At 38.4% G+C, this 17,317-nt stretch overlaps 1 protein-coding gene across 9 annotated transcripts in view; it reads left to right on the forward strand.

The window, feature by feature from the left end:
- WDR64 (WD repeat domain 64) overlaps nt 1-17,317 on the forward strand; it is a 127,945-nt gene that overhangs the window by 1,344 nt on the left and 109,284 nt on the right. For all 9 annotated transcript variants that reach the window (XR_015802373.1, XR_015802374.1, XM_088161554.1 and 6 more), the window contains exon 2: nt 7,744-7,883. The gene's annotated coding sequence lies outside the window, so the exon portion shown is untranslated. The remainder of the gene's footprint in view (nt 1-7,743; nt 7,884-17,317) is intronic.

Genomic DNA, 17,317 nt, shown 5'->3' on the forward strand with positions numbered 1-17,317 from the left:
CAGAGCCAAAGGCCATGTTATCAGGAGGTGTGACCATGTCCTTATACTACTCTAGCCCAATTTAGACATTCTGATGTATAAGAAGGATGATTTCCCTGTGATTTCCATGGTCAGAGGATTGGGGGGGGGGGATGTTTCTGGCCCCCACTGGAAAGCTTTTCTCTGCCATCTGCCTTTTCACTTGCCTTCAAGCTGTGAAAATCCTGACTGCCTCTTTGTAAATCCAGAAATTGGATAAGGCAATGGATATTCTTTTGACTATCTTGGTGTTTTGGGGCAGACGTGGCACTGATTTCCTTCTTTGTCTGGGATGAAAAAAGTTTTATAGCACTAGCTTGTCTACATCTTCCACTAGAGGTGCATCAGTCAAAAAACTGGTGGCATAAGCCACTTGCACACAGTTTTATATTAATCAGCAAGACATTTTGTGTGTGCTGTGAGTGTGTGAAGCAAAATCATCCCATGTGGCTTTATTTTCCAAGGCACAGTAGGATATACCCAGCTTCAGCAGAAGACTGAAGAGGCTCAGGCTCTTCTGTGCAGTACTTCTGCTCACTTCATCCTGATGTCCAGGCAATGGCTCATTCTCCTTTGCAGCTGATCTTCCATTCTCTGTTACACATTTTTCTGTTGCAAAAAGCTTGTTTTCTTCCCCCAGAGCAATGTTCTATATTGCTTTAACAGACCTACTTATGCTGTTTGCAGACACTTCCACACCTGTGTTTATCCCTTCCTGTTGGCAAAGAAAGCAAATGCAAGCCAAAAGGCATTTCTAACCTCAAAAACCTTACACAAAAAACAGCATTTAACTTACTGTATTCATGACAGAATTGTATTTTTTTAAGTAAGAAGTAATTTCCTTATGGAAAACACATTCTTGACTTGTTAATAACTAAATCATTTTGAAAAGGCAAGTTTTTCAGCAATTCTGCATCATTTTTCAGGATACAAATTCTGAAATAGCAACAGGAACTGAAGGATACCTTCCCTTTGAAGGTCAGTACTAATCCTGCAGTCCTAGATTTACGGCCGTCATTTTAATAATCCAGGAGGGGTCCCTCTTTTTATAGTTGTTTTCTAAATCACCCAAATGTGTTTGCGATTCAGAAGCAATTCAAATGACTCATAAAAAGCTGGATAAGAGAAATAAACTGAAGGAGACAAACAAAAAGATGTTTGAGAGTTTAGATCTTGCAAATTGCTTTTTAAAAAACTATTCTGTAGTTAAATGGAATTGAGTAACTTTATTCATTTAAAAAAGGGTTAAAATAATTTAATAGAGTACCAAATAAATTATAGTTCCTGAACAAGTTATGGTAAATAGCCCTAAAAATTCACCAAATGCATTTCCTATGGAACATTTATTGCATTTGATGCTGTTCAAATTATTTTGCTTAATAATGTTGTGTCCATTTATCCTCTTGTAATTAGGAACTGAAGTGTCTGAGTATTGGTGTCCTTCCTTACCATGAGTTGCAAAACTATAATGCCAACTACTTTGCTTTTAAAAGGTTGAAATGTCCATTGAAAGGTGTGTCATCTGCAGAAATTTTTCACATTCAGCTGAAACCAGCCCTTAAGCACAAAGGACAAGAGGTGAAAGAGAAAGGGAAAAGAAGAATCAAGAAAAGTAACATTTTTTGCCTTGATTTTTACACTGTAGCCTATTGTCCAAAGATTCATGACTGGATTCTCGTATGACTTCAGGCAAAGCTCAGCATTTAACAATTATTTGCTTTAAAATTTATAAATGCAATTATTAAAAAAGCAGGGTAACCAAAATATAAAAATAAATATCTCGTTCAGTTTTAGTGTGAGGATGCTGAATTACCATCTATGACACAATGTACTTAGTCCTTATTGAGTAACTTTTTTGTGTGTGTGTGTTACTTGCGTGGCATTGACTCTTGTAATAGTAAAGAAAGCAATTAGGTGTGCTAAACTGAGCTCATCAGTTATCTTTTTCAAAGAAACCACGAGGCTTTTACATTTAACAGCAAGGGGAAACACCAACATTTTTCATAACGTTGTATAGATAAAGTAAATGTTAAAAGAGAGTAAAATAGGAGCAAATGGTTTGCTTTTTTTATCTGAGAAGAATAAGTCATCTAATTCCAGAGGGCTGCAGAAATACATAGTGAATGCAGGGAACCTCAAAATATATGAGGTATTCCTCACATATTTGCCAAAGACAGCTGCAGAATGCATGACCTAGTGATAGCAGCTTTATGGAATAGGATTACTCTGAATTTAGGACAAACCCTTTACTCAGACCAAAACCCAACCTCTCAAGCAATTTTCTTGCTTAAGAGCATATCTGCGTGCACTATACTCACAAGCCCAAACATTTACCTGCACATACAGAAGCAAAAGAAAATTCCCTGTCAATACACCTTTGAATAACATTTTTCAGAGCTACCCTCTGTACAAGAGGTTCCTTAGATAGTTCTTATATTTAGCACTCAGGATCTCTAGTGCCTCTAAAAATGAATTACATAAATTTTGATGGATATGCAAAAAAAAATTGTATGCTGCATGGATCATGAGGTGTAATAGACACAATAAAGAACCAGCTAATTAGGTATTTGAAGATGCACATTCTGCTGGTATCCTGATGTTCTTCCTTATAAAAATCTGCACTAGTCACATTTGTGTAGGAGACTTATTTCTTTATGCATGATGAATGAGGTCAGAGACCTAGTGAAATTATTAGAAAGATAAAAATTTCTCTTGAGGCAGTACCATTGTTTTGAGGTTTTTAATAAATTGATGCAATAAATTCATGCAATTGTTGCATGCATTTTTAATAGCTGGAATATCTATTTTTCTTTAGTATGGTGAAGAAGACCAAAATTTGTCATTTTTTAATGGTGGAAGTTGATAGTACTTTGAACAGAATTCCTCACGACCCCTTTGTGGTACATGCTGAGAGGGGTAGGGGCCTCTGCAGAAAAGGTCACTTAGTGGGCTGCAGTCTTAGTTCATGTGTAGGTAAAGCTTTAGCAGCAGTCTCTTATCCTTAGAGCTTAACTTTCAGTCTTTAATGATCTCTTCAGATAAAACATTTCATAGCTTGTACATAAGGAAATTACACATAAGAGGTCCTCCCTGTTTTTCATGGAAATTGGTGGGGAAGCCAGCTAGAACATCTGTGGGAGAAATGTCAAAAAGAAATGTCTGTGCCTGATTAGCTACAAAGACAACTTCAGCCTTGGAAATCAGCTGAAATGCAGGCAAATTGAGCAGTAAGCCCATACAGTGAAATTTCCATTATTTATATGCAGGGTATTTGATCAAAAGTGCTTTCCCATTTTACAGGAGGAAAATGGGATCTTGATAGCAGTTGTCGGGGTGGATGAATATAACTTTCCTTCTCATTATCATAAGGGGGCTATAGAATGTTATATGCTACAGAAGCACTTGTGGAGTTGTACAGGTGTGACTTGCATAAGCTATTATTAGGCAATATTGTTGGTGTAGCAAGAACTTATTAGTAAGCAGTTACTCTGAAACTGCTTTTTGAAGGTTAACTCAAGTAAAAATCTGATTCCTGCTTCACAAGTCAGCAGCTATGTTAATTGAGATGGTACTGTTTTGACAGTAATTTTCCAAGGAGAGCTGCACTTTGTGGCCCATATGCTTCCACTCTGTGCAAAAGAACATTAATTCAAATCCCCTGGTGATCTCACAGTCAACATTTTTTTAATCTATCCTATGTCCCTCCTACTGATCCAATAGATTGAATTAGCCAGGAAGCAGGCTTAGAAAACGAAGTGGAAAAAAAGTATGATTATTCTCCCCTTATTTTCCATCCCTCATAGTGTGAATATGTTGAATAATTAATATTACCTTTTGGAAGAACAGAGTCCCATTTGAGCTAGGTGTTAGAGTACTTTGTTAATATGAAGTATTTTACCCAGATTCACCTGAGAGAAAATTGACTGGTTGGGCTACATGGACGTTTGTCAAATGATAATAAACTACTGATAATTTATGTCAGCTTCAATATTAGCACTATTTTGTCATATCTTTCTGAGATATATACATAGATATGTGTATGTGTGTGTGTATGTAAAACAGAGTAACTGAAATTAACAATGCTTGTAAATTCTTGTTTCAAGCTTTCCTTACTCAAAGACTTTGGAGAACGCATACAGCCGTAAACCCCTTAAAAGAGAACGAATGCTATATCAGAGGGAATTAATAATTAATTAATAACTAATTATGTTGTTCCCACACCTGACACCTTCATGAAGAAAGCAGCACTTTTTTTATACACAGTTTGGAAATTCACACGAACAACAAGTACTTCACCTTAAAACTGTCAGATGTATTTGAAAATAGATTTTAATTACCATTAGCACTTCCAAGTTTAGTGCTGGCATCAGCCAGCTTGTTAATTCCAGCAGTACAGGAACTGAAGTCATGACCAATTTTCCTTCATGGTCTAATAAACTGGCTGATTAAGTATAAGAAAGTTTGTTGTTCAAAGTGAACCAAATGTTGTTTGTTCACTGGAAAGAAACCATGGCCAGGACCAAAATTTACAGATGTAGGATGAAGCAAAGTGATCAAGAAACAAGGGCAAAAAGTGAGGCCTCAGAGACCTTGACTGTTGTCTTGCCTCTGCCACTAATTTATCATTTAGAAGTGATTACATCTTGCTGAGCTGTTTGCCTTTGCCAGTTGTGATGGCTTGATACATTTAATTGATATCTTATTTGAGCCACCATGTCTCCTAATCTATTTCAGTAACACACTGCTATAAGTGATTGCAGTCTTGTTTGAAACACTTGTAAGTCTGACTGGCAGTAAACTGTAAACACTTAACTAAAGACTTTTTGATTACAAAATATTCCAAAATTTTTTTTTTGCTTTCATTTAAACTATTTTTGTGGGATATGTTAGGTTCTCATGTGCATTCCAGCATTGCATTTTTAGGAGAGGGTGAATTGCTGTTGAAGCTAAATGAAAATCTGGAAGCTTTTAATAGAATTCTTGGTAAAAAGCTAGACAATTTAGGAAAATGGTTTAGAAAAATTATAGTGAGCTGATACCATAATTAAATAAGATTTTATTATTACTGTTCTCATTCGATTTCATTGGAAACTTGTATTGAAAATGTATTGGGAAAATGAAGCAGCAGACAATTCTGCAGCTGGTATAAATAGCTACCTCAGATATGACAGATAATGGCTCAGGAACTGTTTCTGTATATTCATAAAAAATATATTATGCTGTTATCCAAGAAAAAAGTTACTAGTTGTGCAGCACCATGAAGGCAAATTGCAATTCTACATTCATATACAGGTGAAACAATTTCTTTACCTGGATCTTTCTCCAAAGCTTTTGTTAAAAGAGGAACAGACTACCAAATGGAAATCTGGACCAGATGTGCTGTGCCAGAAGCACAGAAGCAGTTACACAGCAGTTGCACAGAAGCAGGGAGCTCTACATTTGCATCAGCCTTGTTGGCTTCCTGAACAAGTGTTTGCTGAGTGCTGGAGGCTGGATCAGTGGTGGGAATGCACAAATGCAAATTTCCCCATAGCATGCCAAGAAGCGATTTCTCTGCAGTTCTTAGGGTACCCAGATGTTGCCTTAATCTATACTATATCACTGTATGTATCTCCTCATAGATCTATGCATATCTTAAAGAGATAGATATACCTTATATAATCATATATATCTTCATCTGTAATACTGCAGCAGCAAATTCAGGGACTTCATGCCCACCCTGACTGGATAAACATCTGCTAAGGGTGTAGGAAGAGGCCCCTTATGGTCAACAGGAAAATAGAGCTGAGAGGTCTGAGAGTAGAGGAGTATATTTGTGTGGATTGAAAGAAGGAAGGGGTGAAGTTCTTAGCTCTCCCCGAAAGACAATTTGGCCTTTGCAGATTAATTACTAACGAAAATGGGTAATTAATCTCCTAATGTTGGAGACACAGGACGCTGAAGGTGCTAAGTTTCATAGCTGTGGAGCAACTGAATCCAAATATATAGAAAAATATGTCAGGTTATTAAATACTAAAACCATATTAGCTGGTCTTGGGAACTCAACAAGCTGCAAATCATGAACTAGGGAAATATTTCTAGGCAAATCTCACCTCTGTTTTTCCTCTGCATCTGTTGCTGGCCACATTTGGAGAAGGATATTGGTCTGATCCATCATGGTTGTTCATAGATTCTTAACCACACAAGTGTCCCCAGCAGAGCATTCCCATCACCAAATGTGCTCCATTCCTTGGCATTCCTTGGCTCCACACCAAGCTGCGTGCCAGATAAATCCTCAGTTCTGGGCCTGGGTATCTGCGTGTTCTTTTCTTCCAGAGCAGATGCTACCAGAGTGTGCCAGTAAACCATAACTGCATCTTGTTTTGCTGGTATTTCACAGATGACAGCTAGCAGATAGTAACAGATTGATAGGTAAGAAGGGGAGAAAAGGGAAATCAAAAGCTGACAAAACAGATCTGTGTTATCAAAAAGAGGTGTTTTTAGCTGGCCAGGGAATTCAAAAACAGATAGATTGAGGCAGCATATTAGGCCAGGTTAATTCAAGCACACCAAACCCCTGGAGCTTGGCTGCCTTCTCTCCCAAAAAGAAAACACAGCTTTTATGAGATTTCATATCTTTTCAATGCGGAGAAAAGAAAGACGGGGAGTGTGCGGGAGAAACAGATATATTGACACAACTCCAGTTACCTGTACTGTAATGATGACTTGTGTAATTGCAAAATAAAATTAAGATCCATCCCTTAGCTGAAATTGTCTTCTGTTGTAACAATAGTTGTCTTTAGCTCTGGTATGTATGGTATGTACTGCTGTCTAGGATGATTAGCTTAGCCTGTAGTTTTGGCTGAACAAGAAAGTGATTTTTTTCTCAGAAAGTAAGCCCTTTCTACAGACTACTGCAGTTGACAAGACATACAGTTGAGGAGTTGAAACATGATTTAAGTAAAGAGGAAAAGTCAGCATTCCAAGCATAGCCAATGATGCCTGGCCTGGATTGACCCATGCTGAGAAATTGTTTTATCTCAGGAATTCAAGCCAGGCTGAAAATAGCTGTTGTGCTGGAGAGACTGGAGGTCTGGTCACACCTGAGCTTGTGGCAGCTATCTTTGGTAGGTCCAGGCTCCTCAGAGACATTTCCTCCAGGTATTGTGCATGTTCCTTGTTGCACTCCTTCCCTCTGTGTAACCTCAATGTGGCATCTGCTGGCCCATAGGGAAAGCAGCAGTCACATTTTAGCCTCCTGTTCCCCATTACTTCCCTGTGAGAGCAGCCAAGCATGCCATTGAAATGTGACTTTGGACAAAAGGAATTTGCTTGTGTTCCCAGTGTTTTGAACGTAAGAGTTAAAAGAAACTTCACTCTCTGTGGTGTAGCTCAGAACTGCTCATATATTACCTGCATGACCACAGCCACTAAGGCAGTTCTTTACTGTGACACAACTCCCATCTAAGCCCTGTGTCTTACATCCAACAGCTCTGTGTAGATATGATCCTGAGGTCTTTGAACCTGGCAGCTAACGTTAACCCAGAGCAAAAGATTGCCCTCTATTTCTCTGTCATTTGTTGTTTCTGATTTTACAGTGATCCCCTGAGAATTGAAAGAAAGCTATTAAACACTTCCTTGCAATCTGGAGTAGATTAGTGTTGGGAAAGTTTCTGCTTTTGTCTAAACCAGATTTGTTTGTTTAATTATTCTCACACTAGCACATTTTTTGTCTTTTGCCTGCAGGCAGGCTACCTCTTGACAGAGCATGGGTACCACACTTGACTCTTTCATCACAACAGGAGCAGAGATTGTTCTGCACTTCTGAGAGCTGCCTCGACTTGTTTTTCACATTGAGGTTAGAAGCCCAACAAGAGACATCAAAGGTAAGCAGGGTTGCCACAGGATGCTTGGAAGTGCCTTCTTTAAAGCCACTAGTTAGCACTGAGATTTCTGCACTTTTTTCTCCTTGCTTCACACTCACATACTTTTGTCTTTGCCTATGCCTATGCAGAAAGAGAAGTGACATTTTCTTACAGATGCATTATAGACAATTTACAGTTCGTGCAAAAATATACTTTTGTTATAATTCATCAAGGCTAAAACCATATTAATTTAGCAGTCTGGAAAATTACAATTTGATCTTTAGTGTAGATTAGTAGCTGGCATTCTGTCTAAATAGGAGATGTCAGCTGGGGACTTAGCTGCTTGAAATTTGAGCATTACTTGGACCTAAATTAGAATGCATTTTCAAAAACTGACACAATTACTAAAACTAACACAATTACTTCTCGTCAAGCTAAGGTGAAGAATTATTTCCAGTGCTCTGACTGCAGGCCAAATCAAAACACTTTACAAAGGAATCGTGATGCATTAGCCATTGAACCTGCATAGTGTTTAGCAGCTGAAAGGTCAAATATATTCATGAGAACATATAATCTTATGTGTGTTTGGTGAATGAATAAGAAAAAGGTATCCGTTAGAGAAGAGGAGGATCAGAATATTGAAAAAAATTACACACTTTTACATGGGTATTACAGATGTTATTCCAATGACAGATGTCTGCAAAGCAGTTTCAAGAACACTCATGAAAACTAAAGGATATACTTCAGCCATCAGAATTTTAAAAGGTACTGTGCTGCCATATGGCATAGCTGTTTTCAGAGCAAATGCAAGGGTTTTTTTCATTTCTGGGAGACCAGATGGCAAAGAGGTTGGTATCTAAAAGCTGTCACACCTAGATCATCAGTATCAGTTGCATGAGAGAGCAGGTAATTTTAATCTGGTAGCTTTTCAGTAGTTTATACAAATAATGTGTGCATTTATTTCCCAAACACAAAAATACATATTAAGATCCTTGTGATAAATTAGACATGTTTCTGTGCAGTATTGACAAGTCCCAATTTGATGCACCAGAAATATGAACTATCCCTTTGCACAAGAAGTGATCCTTTTATCTTCAGGGACTTACCAGTAACATGTGTAATGTGCAAACCTTCCTGAGACCTGTGAGAACTCGGATTCTAGCGCCGCTGACCAAACACGTTCCAAAAGCATTACAGTCACTAAAATGCCTTTTATGTTGCTAGAACAGATGAGAATTTATAGCAACATAGGTTATCACCCAAAACAGATGATAAATGCTGTATTTGTGGTTTGTCTCCTATTAAAGGCTGCAGAACAAGCTGCCTCGAACAGAAATTCCATGACAAGGTGAGAGCAGACCTCAGTGAAGTTGTTAAAGCATGCCATAATTTGTAATTTAGTTCAGAGCAGAAGGAACTGAGTTCCCCCAGCTGTCCCCACTCTACTGTGTGCTGGTTTGCATCAGAGTGCAAATACATTGGAGTTTTGTCAGGATGTTTTTGCTCTGTCTCAGCATGTAGGGGAACTTCCTTTCTCCCAGTAGCAGGAAGACGGCGGTTCAATATAGACCAGTGGCAACTGGGTCAAGGAAACTCCAGTGGTTACATTTTGACAAATTTCTGTTTCCAGCTGAATATCTATTACCAGAAAAAATAAGTAGAAAATATGGCAAAGCCTTGAGATTTTCATCAATTTAAAAAAACAAAAAACATTAAATCGATAATAGACACAGTAATTCTGACAACCATCAGTGAAAAATCTCAATTCCTTCTTTTTCCTTCTTGAAACAAAATATGTTTTCTGATGTTTCCTTTTCAGTTTTGGATTAGGCTTTCCTGGATTGGCCACTTGACATGAGCAAAAATTGTGCAAGTAAAAGGAAAGAAAAACATCCAACACAGAAAAGCAAACAATCTTTTTTAAGAGGTTGTTGGGGTTTTTTTCTGGACTAAAAGAAAAACATCTGATCCAATCTGCTTCTGAAAATTTTCTGACATGCTGCTACATTTCCTTTCATTTAATTTAATTACAGAGTTACTTCTTATTAACATATTGGAGAAGTTTCATAACTTCCTATTTGGGTGTTCTACCCAAAATGCACACAGATAGTAAATAGCAGTTTGTCACAAGAAGTGGGGATGGAGCAACATTTTATTAGTTCCTAAATCCCCTTTCCTGATTGCAGTGGAACTGTGGTCATGTCACTGCTTCTGTTGCCAGCTGGCCACAGAACTACAAAAGCTAACAAGGGATAGGGGTTCCCATCTGGAAAAGCACACTGAATACATTGTTATTGCCAGAATAAATTTGATTACAAGCATTACAACTAAGCAGAATACAGAGAAAAATAAACAAACCTGTGGTACGGCATACCCATCATTCGAGCCTCTTTGCTTAGCAGCCATTTAGAAAGAAATGGTAATCATGAGAAATGGTAAAGTGCCTCTGTGTCCTTGTTTTCACTTTTAGTTTTACTTCATCCATTACAATGTATTCTTATTCATTCTAAACGGTCCTTCATCTTTTCAGTTTTGTTGTGTTCCCCACTATATCCCATAATTTTATTTTCTGATGGTCTATTTATAAATTTAATCAAACACACACAAATAGTTACTGTAGATAATGTGGTTGAACTTCATTTAAAAACTGCAGGAAATTATAATAGCATTGTTGTGCACCAGAGTGGAAAAACATTCACTGTTACTGCTGTTTTTCTGCTTTTCTGAAAACATTATCCACAAGTACATTTTAAAATATCATATCCATTAATTGTATATGGGTTTGTGTCACACTGGCAATTAACCTGTTTACATCTTTAAATTCAACCTTGTACTTGGACTAAACCCTGCATCTAAATTAATCATCTCTAGGCCTTAGCAACCATTCTGCTTCCTTTAAATCAGATCACTTACTGTGAAACTTCAATACTACCTACAGAATTTTATCCAAGAATTGCTCTATAGTCCGAATTGTGGCTAAAGGATATAATACTTGTAAAAATATCTTTCTGGTCTTACAAAGCCATTTAATACACTGCAATAAATATCTGGTGTATTTACCATACAGTCATTCAACAAAAGCCTCATATTCTAATATTTTGATGTAGATATTCTGTAGAAAGTAGAAATACTCTTCAACATGTTGGACACAAGTGACAGGTCACATCAGAGAGGGACCCCTGCCTTCTCCCTTTCATTTGCTCGGAAAGGAGCCAGGTCCAGCTGTGGACAAGATCTCTGTCTGTGGAACGAAGTCTGAGGGCACAAATGTCTAAGTGGCCATTTCTCTGCTTGCATTCAAAGCTGCTGTGCACAGAATGGGCCTACAGTGCATTAAAACAAATAGCTGATGTCCAAAACATTTCAAGACAATTGAGCCAAGGTGAGCCACTTCCCAGCCATTTCCACATGATTCTTCTCTGAAAAATTCAAGCCTCTTCTTCAATACAGAAAAAAAATCAGCTTTCCTTGATGGGGAAAAGAAAAGCCTTTGTCTAAAGAATTCTTTGTAATGAGTTAATGTCAAACGAGATAATCTCAAACTGCAGCCCAATCTGTCCATTGCATGAGGATGATATGTCTGTGAATGACCAAATTGCACTTGTGCAGGACTGTTGTGCCTGTAAGACACAGCAGTCTTACAGATGTCCTAACAGCCCTTCTGGGCTTGTTTCTGTCAACACAGCAAAGTTCAGATGCTGCTGCAATTCCCATGGCTCAGTCTTTACACCTGCACTAAGGGATATTTTTTTCTCCATTTTCCACGTAGGTCAAGTCAGGAGACAGCAGAAATCTTAACTGCAATAAACTCAGCTTTCTGTTCACTTGAGGAGCTGAAACCCTACAAATGGGCAGGGCAAACAAACGTGATGCAACTGCAGCGTCTCTGGCAAAATAGATGGTGTTGGGGCAAAGGTGAAGCTGTTAGGTGAACTGGGACCTGAAACATCATGAAAGCTACAAATCTGTGGGCATCACTGGCAGCTATTTTAACTGAACAAGCCAAGCAGAAAACTGGGAGTTATTTATAACACAGCCCAGTGCAAATTGGGTGACACTGACCACAGCGACTCATGCAGCCCTGGAGGTTTCTCACCTGCAGCCCAGGAGCCTGGGAAGACTACAAAACTCTTTACATTTGCACCAGTATTAGGGGCCACTTCTGTGTTAAATATGCAGAAGCCACAATATTGTTTTTATCTAAATTGGACCTTGCCCCTCAAATACTGATTTTTTTAAGAGTGACCACCAAATTCTGTCTCTTTCTTCATGAGAGATAACAGGGGTAAGACTGCTGAGCGACTGACTGTCTTTCCTGGCTCTGTCCAATTAAAATCTCATTTGCAGTACTTTTATTATTAGATTTTTTCCCACTTTATGTAGGTTTGGAGGGTATTAGAGTGTTCAAGTGAAATATTAGAAGAGAAATCTGCACATACCTTTCAGTGAACAGTACAGATGCATCATTCATTCACATTTATCAAATTAGGCAGTGAAATGACAATCTCTTACAGGAAGTAAATATATAGTCAAGAGTATTTGTAAATTAGCAACCGTCCTTATTCTTCAGTGCACCGTGCTATGTTCTGCATAAAATTAGAAGACTTGTCTTTCAAAGAGATCCAACCTTTTGATTTACTTTATAAAATGGCCTAAAGGAGACAAACTTTACATTGCTTTCCCATAAATTTTGATTCAATCAAGGGGAAAAGCATTATTTTGGGAGTATGTAATATCTATTTCATATATATCTACTGCTCTGGTTGGGTTTGAAGAAAAAAGATCTCTATAAATCAACAATACAAGAGTGACATTCAGAAACATCAAATCTGAAAGAGAAATATGTTGCTGTTCTATTAAGGAGCTATACTAGTTGCCAGCTCCTACAAAAACTGGAAAGTTGCCACGCCACATGCTTGATATCATACCAGCATTGAACCAACTTATATTGCTGTTAGAAAGATCATTGGAAGTGTCTCTTGTGTCTGTACTTAACAGTATGCGAGACCAACAACAGCAACCATGAGACCACGCTGATTTCTTGAGACCCTTTAGAAATACAAAACAGATATCAAAGGTAAAAGCTGAAAGAAATTAATAAATCATACAGGTGAAGCTCACAGAAATAAATTAGGAAAGCAGACCCGACCCAAGTAGCAAAATTTCCATAATGAACAGGCTGCTTGAGTCTTTGTATGCTCATGCCTTAATCTGGCATGGGAATAACTCTCCTTTTGAGTTAACTGTGTATTCAAACTACAAAAGATAGTTACAGTTTTGTCATGATGCAGTGATCTCAAATGGAACACTATTCTTTGAGCATTTGGGAAATATCTGATTCATATTTATCATATTAGATTTCTGTATGTTATGTGCATGAAAAACTCAACTCCACATTAAAGATGTTCGTGTACAGCAAAATGAAACAGGCAGTAATCTCCCTCACTACTATGCCCTCCCTTTTTCTGTTCCCCATGGTGCTTGAGAAAATGACTCAAAGCCAAATATTTCTGTAGGCTTTGCTGGTGATCAGACTGTTCCTATCTAAGAATCCAAGCTTGACAGCTGCTTTTGGTGCCATCCCTTCATTTGCTCTCTTGGCAATCTGCTCTGCCTTGTTGCATCCTGTGGAAGAAAGAAGGAAGGAAATGAGAAATTACTCATCACTGTGGGCTAGGAAAGCAATAGCAGTCATGAAGTGCTTTTGCATGATCGATCTATTAGATAGTTCTGTTAGGAAATTTCTTATGGAAAGACTTATGGAAGGTCTGCTTGGGTCAGAACTTCTCCCAGCCTATCTTGTGAAACTCTTCTGAGGCAAGAAGCATGCAAAGCTGTAATTCTGGTGAGAGAGGACCCCTTTATTTCTTGATTGTGAGTGGCTTTTACTACCTCTCTCAGTCCTCACACTGCTGATGTGTCTCTTGAAAAATAATTTTACACTGAGGTTACATAGATCTTGTTCACTACATTTTCATTCTCATTGGCATTGGCCAGAATGTGATAATTCTTTTTGATGACAAATGCAGAGATTTTGATACTAGAGTGAAACCATAAGAAAAGATATGTCTCAAGATATGTTTGCAGTGTTGTGGGGAAGCAGGAAGAAAGACAAGATAGTGAGAGTGATCATTAGTGCTGTCTGAGTATAGTCATTGACATTGAAACCAGAGTAATCTCTTGGATATCAGATTCAGAATTCAGATTTTTTTAAAAATACCTTGTCTCTGTCATATGGAGGGGAAGAAGGGGGCATGCCTGCTCTCACTATAGAACACTGATTGCTTCCTGTCTCCTGCTGATCCTAGCCTCACACTAACCACTCAGTCTCCTGCTCTCCCCAGTGAAATCTCCTCAAAAGATTTTGTTGAAAGGCTCCCTATCATTTCTTGTTGCTCTTGATGTAATTTCTTCCATGCCATATCCTTCTCTGGCACTGGGATGGATAGTGCCATGTCGTTTCTTTGTCATCAGTGGAACACAGACAGTCTTATAAAATCTCATGCCAATATCGTATTGCCTATTTTTAGTTCTGCTATATAAGGAAAGCACAGAGGAGTTGGTGCTGTCACTTCTGTGAGATTCATGCATGGTCACCAGTTTAACAACTTTATTTTTACCTACCCAGGAGATCACATGAAATCATGATAAAATAATTTTTTCTTCCTCTTTCTTATACTTAGCTGTGAGATCTCTGTGCTGCAAAAGATGTATGAGCAGGAGAGGAGAGGAGAGAGGGAAAGAGAGGACAGATGTGTGGTAAAGGACAAAGCTTCATGGACACTGGTCTACACAGTACTCCTAATCCTCAACTATCCAGGTGCCCTTCCACTCTCAATGCTGGCTGCAGATCTGCCATGAAGTTCATTTTAAGAGGAACCATGCCCAATTTCCTTTTTCATGGAGGCTGCCATGGCTTTGTTTGGTACACTGGCAATGTAAAGGGCCTTTGAAGTGTGTGAGTATAAATTACACCCTTTAAGGCCCCTCTACACTGTAGAAAGGAGCTTAAGTGTAAATTAAAAACAGATGTAGCTTTTCAAATAGATACAGTATCACCTGCAGTAATAGCATGTGAAAGATCCTTGCATTTATTTTTATTACTTAGATTCAAAGTAGTAGAAAAATGATAAAATCATAAAAGTGAGGGGATTATGTGTCTTTAATGCTTAATATGAATTATGAGCTTACTGTGATTCAAGGAAGCTTCTTGCAGATAATACTTCAGGCTGCCTATCTTTGTGTCCTCCAGGCCTTTTTTTTATTAATGTGAGGTCAACTTCTAAGCAAGATTTTTTGCTGTAGGCACAAATTCTTCTGGAAATGAAAGTGCTTCATTTCCTGGATGAGAAGATAAGCCAGATAATGCTACAAAGGAGCCATCCAATTCTGGGCCTACATATATCCTCTGCCACATGAACTCAGGACTTAGTCTCTCTCTGCAGCAGCATCACCATCCCTTCCTCATGCATCCCCAGAATAACAGCCTAGCAAAGCTACCTGTTCCTCTGAGGAATAGCCACAATTCCCCAGCAATGTGTCCTCAGCATCATTCCCCTGCTGGGATGTTCAGCAGTATGGTGCTGCTGCCCCTGAGGCATTTCTGAGCACGTTTGTCTGTGTGTTGACCTTGGTAATGTTTCTGTGGATGCCTCTGGCATGGTGCTGCTCCCCACTGGGAAGGGACTGTCCTCACTGAGGTATTTTCTGAAAATTGTGTGAGTTGTCTGACTCCATTCCTGTTCAGTGATAAATCTTACATACTTTCCAGGACAGAAAGATACTTTTTAAACAAGTATCTCTAACTAGGAGATTCTTTTTATTCATATCAAGTGGCTGTGGGTCACATTTACTCTGTCCCCCGCTCAAAGACAACTAACTGCTGTCAGCATTTTGGCTTAGATGTTTTGCTTTGGTTCAGATGGATCCTACCTTTTTTTCCTCAGAATTTGCCTTTTAATCTTCTCATCTAGTATTCTGGTCTTCCTGTGCATGGAAATAAAATTCCAAATAAAAGTAACTGGGGTTCCAGCCAGTACTTTTTCACAGTAATCTGAAAAGTCCTGAAAATTTCTGAAGATTTTCTTCTAAAACCTCTCTGCATTTTTACCAAATTAGCTTCCTTTTCAATGTCTTTACAGTCTTTATCTGTCACCAAATCCTTCTGCTTATCTGGTTCAGCAGCTCTGAAAATGTTGTACTTAAGATCCATGACCTCTGTGTACAAGTCAAACAGTTAGACATACAGAACCTTCCCCAGTAATCTAAATAGCTGTAAAAACTGGAAATGTTTTTACACCCACACAGTTCCACTGAATATTCTTAGCTCACCCTGTATCCTCAATAGAACTAGGTTTGAGGCCAACATTTGGAATCAGTGGTAATCCAGGAGATTTTAAAATTCCATTTCTCAAGTAAACACAAGTCCCATCAGCTCCTTAATTCCTAAACTGCTTTTGAGAACTGGCTTGAAGTCTCCCAAGCCATCTGTTGGGCTGCTCCTCTGGTTCCCAATGTGCATCACTGTCTAGAGATCTCAATCTGTTTCAGAGACTGTGCAGGGAAAAAGCTTATACACTGCAGTCATCTGTCTTGTCTGATGTAGGAGGCCAGATGCAGGTAGGAAAGTAAACATCCTTTCTGAGCCAACAGAACTAGAGATGTCTATCAGTTTAATTGATGAAATACGTATTTGCTTCAGAAGGAGATTAATGAGGTCATTTTTATTGACCTCATAGGATGGATCCTAAGGTATTTTATTGCATAGGGAAATTTTTGTGTGGTTCCCACTTTTCAGCCATGACATCTTGAGGGGTGTACATTTTTAATCAAGGATGACAGACATCTAATTAATTTATGACTTTTATTTGAACAAGTAATTTTTATTGATTTATCTCCACTAGTACCTCAGAGGCATCTGATGAAACTTAGGTAGTAGCCACTTTTTTATTATACTTGTCATGAAAACATTTCCATTTGGATGTTACCCCAGTCACAGAAAGGATGCTATAGAACTTACAGAATAAGTTCTAGGAAGGTATGCATGAATTTTCTAGTTTGGCCTGGGGAAAAGCAAAACCTCCCTTCTGCCACTGGCCTGTTTTTTAATTTTTATATTGTTTTTCACCTGACTGCAATGAGTTCAGGGCAGTACACCTAATCCAAACCCAAATATTGTTTTGTCTACTAATACATCTACTCACGTCTTTCCTGACAGAATAAGGTTAGCTTGCTCCCACTGATCCTAGTTATTTTATTTTGCTCATCCTTGCACCTATTAGCTGCTGAATATTCTGCCTGGCATTTTGATTCCCTAACACTGCACCAGAAAAGAAAGAAGAAGAGAGGAGGGGACAGATTTTCATCTGCATCAGTGTTTTTAAGGAAAGCGGCAAATAAGCTTCCTGACTTAGGTGCTGGGGTGGCTTTTATGCACACTGGTTCAGGGGTCCCAG

This window comes from Sturnus vulgaris, chromosome 3 (genome assembly GCF_052056855.1).
Source record: "Sturnus vulgaris isolate bStuVul1 chromosome 3, bStuVul1.hap1, whole genome shotgun sequence".
Lineage (NCBI taxonomy): Eukaryota > Metazoa > Chordata > Aves > Passeriformes > Sturnidae > Sturnus > Sturnus vulgaris.